Raw genomic sequence first — 9,032 nt, 5'->3', positions numbered from 1 at the left:
ACCACCACCACCCCCTCACCCCCAACCACCCCCAACCAAAAAAACACCCCCCCCACTCCCCCGCCCACCCCTGTTTACCCCCAGAGAACTGCTGGGAGAACTGGTGGGAGCTCAGAGAGGATCCTTGGGGAAAGTGAATGTTCTGTGGATGATTCAGACGAATCTGAATCAGCAAAATCCTTCTGCATAAACAGAAAAAAAGCAAGAAAAAAATTCTTCAACTGGGAGAGATTGTATTATGGATCGAACATTCGATCATGTTACTTTTTTTTCTTTTCGTTGTTTTTATGTTTTTTTTTTTTCTTCTTCTTTTTTTGTTACTTTTTTTTTTGAGGTTGTTTTTTTTTTTTCTTTTTCTTTTTGTTTGTTTTCTTTGCGCAACCGAATGTCTTTTTTGAAATACACGAGAATACAGGATTAAATAGAGAGAATAGTTATGACAGAGAGCGAATGCTGAGAAGTTACAAGCCGTGGGAGATGATGCTGTTTCCTTCAGTATTTTTTTTTTTTTATATTTTATTTTTATTTTTTTCTGAGGTTTATCGATTTTCAGATGGTTTTTCCTCGCCACGGCAACACTATTCAAGACACTTTGCTTAATGACAGATATAAAAAAAAAAAAAAAAAAAAAAAAAAAAATTAAACACTTAAAAAGGCTGTTCACATCTATATTTTTGATGAATTCATCCTTTATCATGTCGACATGACGCAGCAACATTGTCGTGTCACATGTACGGTGTTTGATCTACATGATGCGCTTATGTAGACGGCTAGCTTTCCGTTTCTTTTCTTTCTTTTTTTTCCAGTGTTGGATGATTGGAGTGTGTGTTTTATAATAAAATAGAAAACTACAAAGAGGAGTGGCGCGAGCCGTCTGACGGACGCTTCAGACGGGAGCTCAAGGAACGGTTGTTGATTTCACGTTGACTTTCACGAGGATGGCGTCACTGAGGAGAGGGGCGATGAACATTGATGACCATTTTGCTGCTGGGGGGCGACGATGCTTCCCCGACGCCCCTCAACTCGCTTGAATGGGTGGCGCTCTTAGTTGGGTGTCGTGGGCTGGGAGCTTATGGAGGGTGAAGAACGCCATGGGCCCACCCCCCACCCCGCATAAACCCCCCCCCTCCATGCCCTTCCTCCCTCCCCCTCCTATGTGTCTGTTTTACTTGTTTCCCGCGCTTTAAAAAGAAAACAAACAAACTGTGGACTGAGAAAGGGAGAGCGAGAGCGACCCTCCTACAAAGCCTGACGTTGGATTTTAAAAATGACAAAATATCGTTATTAAAACTTGAAAAAAAGTATAGAGACGAAAATCCACTTTAATGAAAAAGGACTTTAAAAAAAAAAGTAGAGTTTAACAGTACGAATCCTTAAGGCCTTTTCTGCTTCCATGAGTGAAAAACGCATTTCAGGAGAGTTCTGTAAATATATGATGGAGGATTGTTTTTCTTTTGTTTGTTTTTTTTTTTTTTTCAAAGAAAAAAATGTTAATGTAATTTCCCCCACCTCTGAAACAAAGTGGCAGTTTTTTCCCTGTATTTATATTTTTCTCTCCTCAGCTGGCAGAAGGTGCTTGTAATTATCCACCCCAAGTCATTGATTACAATTTATTTGAAAATTTGTAAATACTTTTTTGCTTTTTCTTTATTAAAAAGATATTTAATTAAAGAAAATTAATGCCTCTTTTCACATCCAAAACTGGAAGAGATAATAAAGATCATTGCAAATAAAAAAAAAAAAAAAAAAAAAAAAAAAAAAAGAAACCTCCCACACTTGTGCTTTTGTGACGGCAGCGCTGAGGACCGACCTCTGTGACACCCAACGCTCCTTTCCCCTCAAAATCCCTGGTTCTTATTCCTCACACACTCAAAAAGCTCTGTGAATCACACCGGTGTGGGTTTATTCATATTTTCCGCTGTGTATTTTTCACTGGGATCATGTGTTTTCACGATGCATGAGAGGGTTTGAAGGTGTCTACGGAATTAAAATTGCATTATATCTTTACTGACTGTTGAGCTGATGCAGGACTGAGCTCGTCGGAGCTGGAGCTGTAACAAGCAGTTGTTTTTGTTTCTTTTCCCCGGCTAACCTCTGACCTGATCCTGATTATTTATAAATAACACACTGCTATCACGTCATTTCACACACACACACACTCGTCTTTTAGCTGCTGGAAGTTGGAGTTAACAAGAGCTAGAAGCTTGAATAAAATGTTGACTGTGTTTATTAAGAAAACATGTTCATTTTCCTCCTGCAGATAGCATGAGACCAATTTGCATAATTTGTAATCAAAGTGAAGCCATTTCGAAGAGTGTAAAAAAGCCACTGCAACAAACCAGCTCAGAATTATTGCAAAATCAATGGAATCTGCGTTTCAACTATGTGTCTGTGCCCGAGTTTAAAGACTTGGTTACACAGTGAAAACGCCACGTCTCTCATTGTGTTTTGTGTTCATACATTTAATTAATCCACTCGCCCTGGATCTGATCTGAATTTGAGTTCCTCCTGAACTAGAGTTTAAAACTCATGGGAGCTGCTGTTGTGGATTGTAAACAGCCTGTCAAAGATGTTTTAGTGCTCATGAAGAAGAGGGCTGTGGTCACTGGGAGAATTGGTGTAACTGGTCGCTAGACTGTAGGAAAAACTGGGTGAAGCATCTGTGTTGTCATCCCCATGTTTTGATTGTTATCCACAGGCTGGGCTTCACACTGACGGATCACACAGAGCTGTGCTGGACTTCTCGGGGAACTCCAGAAAATAAGACTTTGGCCGCAGTTGAACCTTTTGGCATTTTCCTCAAGAAACGCAACAGTTCTGCAAAAGCTGTAAGTCACAGTTTCATTTTGATTCTCTGTCAGAGTTTCCATGTAGGATTTTACTGTGAATACTATGAGGTTCTATCACTGAGTGTTCTCCAAATACTGTGATGTTTTTTTAATAGTGAAGAACAGATTTTAAATATGTATTTTCCTCTTAAGCTTCTGCAGTATTTTCACTGTAACTTGAGGGTGAAGACACTGTGCAGGAGTTTCACGACTTGGCACAATGTCCTGATTTGTAAATACTGGATGAGGTTTACTGCACACTGTTCAGATTTGATTTATACAGGAAGTGTGGACGTGTGCAAACTTTAAAATAGATCCACCTCATCAAATATTTCTGCTTAGATCATTTAAACTTCCTTAGTTTTTCTAAACAGCACCACGGTTAAAAACCAAACCTCTACAGGTAGAAATGTAGATGTTAATTTTTTTTTTTTTTGTCCTGAAATCTTCTCTTTCAGATGTGAAACCTCCAGCTGTCACAAAACAGACTCGAGAGAAAGTGGATTCCCACGCGGTCGAGATGCTCCTTGTAGATTCAGGCTGTAAGATCAGTCACAGTAAGGTACTGTGTATGAACACTGAGGCCTTTTCACACAGCAAGAAAGTGTTTCTCAGACTTTTTCATGGCAAAAATCCTCATAGACTTTAGAGTATTAATAAATAATTTTTACTAAGACTATTCAATAGGATTTTAACCTTTATTTGTAGATATGACAGGTGTAGATTTACATGACTGTGGTGATGCAGTGAAGAAGAAGAAGTGCGTAGTGTGTGGCGTGCACTCCCACCACATCGGTCTGAATTACAGCTAGAAAAGGGAAAGGTGGTGAATACCCAGCATTCCCTCGGGATGCTCCAGTTTCCTCTCAGTCCAAAGACGTGCGGGTCAGGTTGCCTGGAGACGCTCCTGGAAACAAAACAGCGCTCCGAAACAGCAACACAGGAACCGGGTTGCCAGGTTCTTCGCCGCCTTTCATCAGAAAGACCGCACGTAATCCATATCTGTGAATAAGCCCACGCTGCACACCTGTGGTGCAGAGGCAGAGGGTTGCCAGTTCAAGTCTCCAGACTGTAACAGAAATATATCAGTGCTTCTGAGGGGGGGGGGCGGGGGGGGCTCTCAGCCGCCAACACCGGCCAGAAATAGAAAGTGTGGTTGTGCTGAACAGCGCTTGGACCAAAAGAGTGTGTGTGCTCAGCAAACTTTTGTTGTACAAATAATTTTTAAAAAAACCCAGCACCTCCCACATTTTCACTGAAGTAGTTTCTTTTTCTCTTCCTCTTAACAGATTCAACTTTTAACCAAACACCCAAACTCGATTTTATTTATTTATTTGGATCTATTTATTTATTTGAATCCCCATTAGCCGCTATCAAGGTAGCAACTAGCATCGAGTAAACATGACGAGGCAAAACAATGTAATTTAAAATCAAAGACAAAAAAGGAAACAAGAGAATAACAACAAATACAAACAACAGTAAAACAACAAATAACAATAATTACAACAGTGACAAGTTCCACACTTTATCTAAAGTAAAAGTAAAACATTTGATTCAACTCAGAAAACAATAGTTCCACTAAAAACAGCGGATATAGAGACTGAAGAATAAAATAAACCAACAAGTTCCTCATTAACGATCACATTCAGCAGCACTTCTCACAAATAAAAGGATCTGCAACAGAAATCTTTGTAATTCAACCTCTGTGTTACCTCAGGCCATCGCTTTACATTTATCAGCTTATCTCACTCGTTTACTGGACCTGCTCTCTCCCTGCCGACATGCTCAGCCCCCGGTGGGTGAGTGAGTGAGTGAGTGAGTGGGTGGGTGGGAGTCACCTTATCTTTTATCTTCACCCAGCTTTCTCTCAGCTGCAGTATCACAATCAGCTGGAACCCAGTGTCCACATGGCATTTTTCACACTGTTGCGTCACTGCTGAAACTCATCATGTAATCCCTCCAGAACATATTTGCACAGGTCGTTAACAGGTAAGAAGTCAGGTGCAGTGCAGCTACAGGTCTGACTTTGCATTCCTACCTCAACACACTTGATCTTTTACCATTTAAATGCTCAAACTCAAGTCAGTTATGAGCTGAAAGTGTATTTAAATGACATGAAAGTGTCTGAGCAGAAGGTTCGTCTGGAGTCGAGACTGTAATTTCTAGTTTGGTTTGACATCTGTGTAAGATCTGCACATCTGCTGGATGGTTTTTTAGATGCTGCAGCAGCGCCATTAAACCCATCTGCACAAGTTTGTTAAATGCGTTTCTTCGGTGCTGTTTATCTGCATCTGCTGCTGGATTTTAAATGGTTTGTACAACACGTCTCTCTTCTGCACATCTGCTGAGTGTTTGAAACCTTCACGGGATTTTATAAGGAAATACACAAATTAAGGATGAAGGTCGAGGAACACAAAAAACCAAAACAAACAAAAACATTTATCCTGCTTTTTGTGATATTTAATTAACAGTAACATTAACCTACACACACAGTATCTGACACCTTTACATGTCTGCAGTTATACATTACCAGTATTATCACTATGAGAGTAGTAACATATCTAATACTAAATTACATTTTCTATTATTATATAATATTTATTATATTATATACTGTATATTATATGCAACATTATGGTTTTCCATTTGTGTTTCTTTCTACTGGATTTCTTTGGCACAAGTCGCTTCTGTAGTGTAAGGTAATGTATGAACTGTATATAGTTTTCTATTCTATTTCTTGTTTTATTTTTATTTAATTCATTATAATAGTTAATATCTAGGGATCAATAGAGTCTTGTCATGAGTCCAGGTCTAGTAGACAATATATAGTAGAGAAATACATCTGTTATTTATATATTTATTTTAGTTGACCTAAAATCGACCCATTTTAGATATAGTGAGTCTAAAATATTTGAATCGGTGTATAAAATTACAACCATTTGTACATTTTAAATTGCAGAATTCAAACATGCTAAAACCAAAACCCAAGGAGAGAAATACAGAGAACCTGACTACCTGAACAGAACAGTATAATTTGGAGACAGCATCTTCTCTTCATCACCCTCTCTTCTGTTGCGCTTCATTATTCACTGTCCAACACTAGAGGGCGCCATTGCACTGTATATATATTATCCACATTCAGTATATTAGTAATTGCTGATGGCAGTGTTTACATATATGAAATAATCAATTTCCTTTATAAAACAGACAAGAAAACATAAAAAATATATTATATATATATTAGGTAAAAAAGTAATAATGAGCTTTGTGTTTTGGATTTTTCTGCTGGAAAACACAGTTACAGTCTGTGTTTGAAGAAAACACTTCAGTGATCACTTTGTGTGTTTTCTTTCGGTTTCAGTAATTAAAACTGAGAGTCTGAGAAAATAAATGTTGAATACAGTGTTGCATGTTTCTGTCACATCGGTGTTTGAAAAGTTGTTTATTCTTTCTGTCTCCATTGTCTGTAATGTGTATGTGTTTGTGTCGTTCCTCATCTGTCCACCAGGTGTCCTCAGTATGTTCTCCAGCTGCCTGCACACCTGTAGATTCCCTCGTGAGGCCTCCTGACCTGCTGCTGCAGCAGCTCCTCTAAACTTCTACATACACAGTGTGAGTGAAGAAACAATGAAAGCAGAACATTCACAAACTTTACATGTTTTAAATTTAGCATCAGTCCCATGATGCAACTTTTTAGCTCCTGACAAATGCATCATTGTGCTCCAGTTGATTGTGGGAAACATTTTATCAGTGGCACGCAGAGGTGAGGAGAACCAGGAAGTATATCACTGCTGGTGCTTTATAGAGATTCTAAATGCTGCCAAATAAATTTTCTCTTTATTTGGCAGACATCTTTCACCCAGGCATGCAGGGTTTCCCCCATGATTCCACTGAACAACAATTTCTATTTTATGACGAACCACAAGGTGTTTGATGGAAGGGACTCCAGCCGCCATTGACCCCGAATAACCAGAAAAAGTTGGACCTCAAAATTTCAACAATATTTACCCTCTTGAAGGACAAAGACAGAACATTATGAGTGAGGAAGCGACACAGAGCCACCCTACTGTAACTCTCACAGTCTCATTTTTTAACTACATCAGCTGAGAGTGGCATGAGGCTGTAGATGCAGGACCAATCAGTCAACTGCGGAGGGTTTAAATGGCGACTTGATTGCTTTGACCTCGCCACACCATCAGACGCTCAGAGCAAGACACCCTCACCATCACTGAGAGCTAATCTCAGGGGGGGATGTGCTGATGTTAGAACATGAGCAACACAACAATCTCTGCCTCGACCTCAGCACCCACAGCGGCGTTTAACCAAATCCCCAAATAAGCCACGTGATGTCACACTGTCACACATTCACAAAGACAAAGGGACACACATACACTCACCCTTACCTTCAGACAGAGCTAGCTTAGACTAGCTACTTGCATTGTTTTAATAGTCTAACCTGTAACATTTATCTCCTATACATTTGCACTTAATTGAGTGTCAAATACATGGGACAAAGTGTGGTTTTTATTTCATAGATAAAAATGTTGGATATTTTAATGAAATATTGACCGTCGAACTGGAAATGTCCCCAGAGATCTGGTCACGTTAAGTTAGCTTACACTAGCAACTTGCTGGCGCTAGCTTAGACTAGCTTGCTGTAGTTAGCTTCAGATTTAGCATACAGCCACAATTTTCTCAACTAATTCTATGGTATTTCCCAAAATGTCAAACTATTTTTAAATGTAATCTTCATTTTTCACATTACTTTCATTCTTTTTCTCCTTACTGCTCTCTCCAAACATTTAAATGTCCTGTTCTGTTATGTTTGACTCTTTTTCTTTTTTTCTGACTAATTGCTGCCCTGACCTGTTTATTCCCACAGGCATCACTGCAGTTGCACACAAACACACACACACATGCGTGTGTATAGTGAAGTAATGAGCCTACATCGCATCATCATGAATCATAACTCTGCAGCAGATGGCAGCGGGTGTGCGCAACAGTCTGCCATCCCGCCGGCTGCTGAGACCCACACCAGAGAGGACACAATGTGGTCTCTTCAGCAGCATCAGTGACAACAACATGTCAGCCGGTCCGACCCACCATGCGGAGCGCCGCACCAACCCATTCAGCTGTCACACTCCCACGTCACAGAGCTGCAGCCACAGCTCGTGCAACCTGAGGTTTGTGTGTTTAGATTGTGTGAGGGTTTGTTCAAGGTCAAATCCATGTTTTCCAATCCATGTTGTGCAACACGAAGTGATTTCATTAAATGAAAATGACTAAAAAAAACTAAAAGTCAGATTCATGAATGGTTGAGATACAGACACACAAATTGGGAAACAAACATTCAGTATAAATGTATGCATACATGCAACATGCTGCATACAGTGGAATTCACTATCTTACACAGTTTCAATGTAATTTTAATGCTAAAATCTTTTAAATGGAAAATTCTCTTAACATTAATGAGCATCTTAAAATAAACAGAACTTAAAAATACATTAACATCTTCAATTAAAGTAAATTAACATCAATCATCTATAGAATTATATAATGAACAAAAGAGTAAAATCAGCGGCAGATCTTTAAATAAGAGACCAGAAAATAAATGGAAAATGGAAAATATAAAGGCTTGATGGTGATGCCTGAAACAGTTAAACAGTTACTGTTCTGATGTCTGTTTGTTAATAGCATCGGTGACATAAAGGAGAACACATTACCTGCTATTATTACCTGCAAACTGTAAAAATACAAAACTCTTCACAGCGCACCTGCGAAAATTGTGGAAGAAAACATTAGAAACCAAAGATTTAATAACAATTTTGACACCGGAAAACAGAGCAGCTCAGAGTTGAGGTTTTAATTGAATAAAATGAATGAATTAGACGTAGAGTTTGCGCCTTTCAAGTCTTCCTCAGGCCTCTGACCGAAACACATCAGCGATTATATTCGAATAAAATATGAAGCTGCTTTGATTTATTTTTTTTACTTTGATACCTGATTCACGTTTTGCAGGTTGAGCTCCCAGTTTCTCTCTCTGAAACTCGTGTCGTCATTATGAACGAGGGTCATTTTAGTGGCTCTTCCTGCTTCCATTCACAGTGCTAAGACCAATATACAATCCTCTCTCATCAAGGTGTGATGCATGGTACCTGTTGAATAAGAGGTGAAACACGCTTTTGCATGTTACCTTTTTATTTT

Source organism: Seriola dumerili, unplaced genomic scaffold (assembly GCF_002260705.1).
Source record: "Seriola dumerili isolate Sdu_G_001 unplaced genomic scaffold, Sdu_1.0 BDQW01000337.1, whole genome shotgun sequence".
Lineage (NCBI taxonomy): Eukaryota > Metazoa > Chordata > Actinopteri > Carangiformes > Carangidae > Seriola > Seriola dumerili.
Note: the sequence above shows the minus strand (reverse complement) of the source record.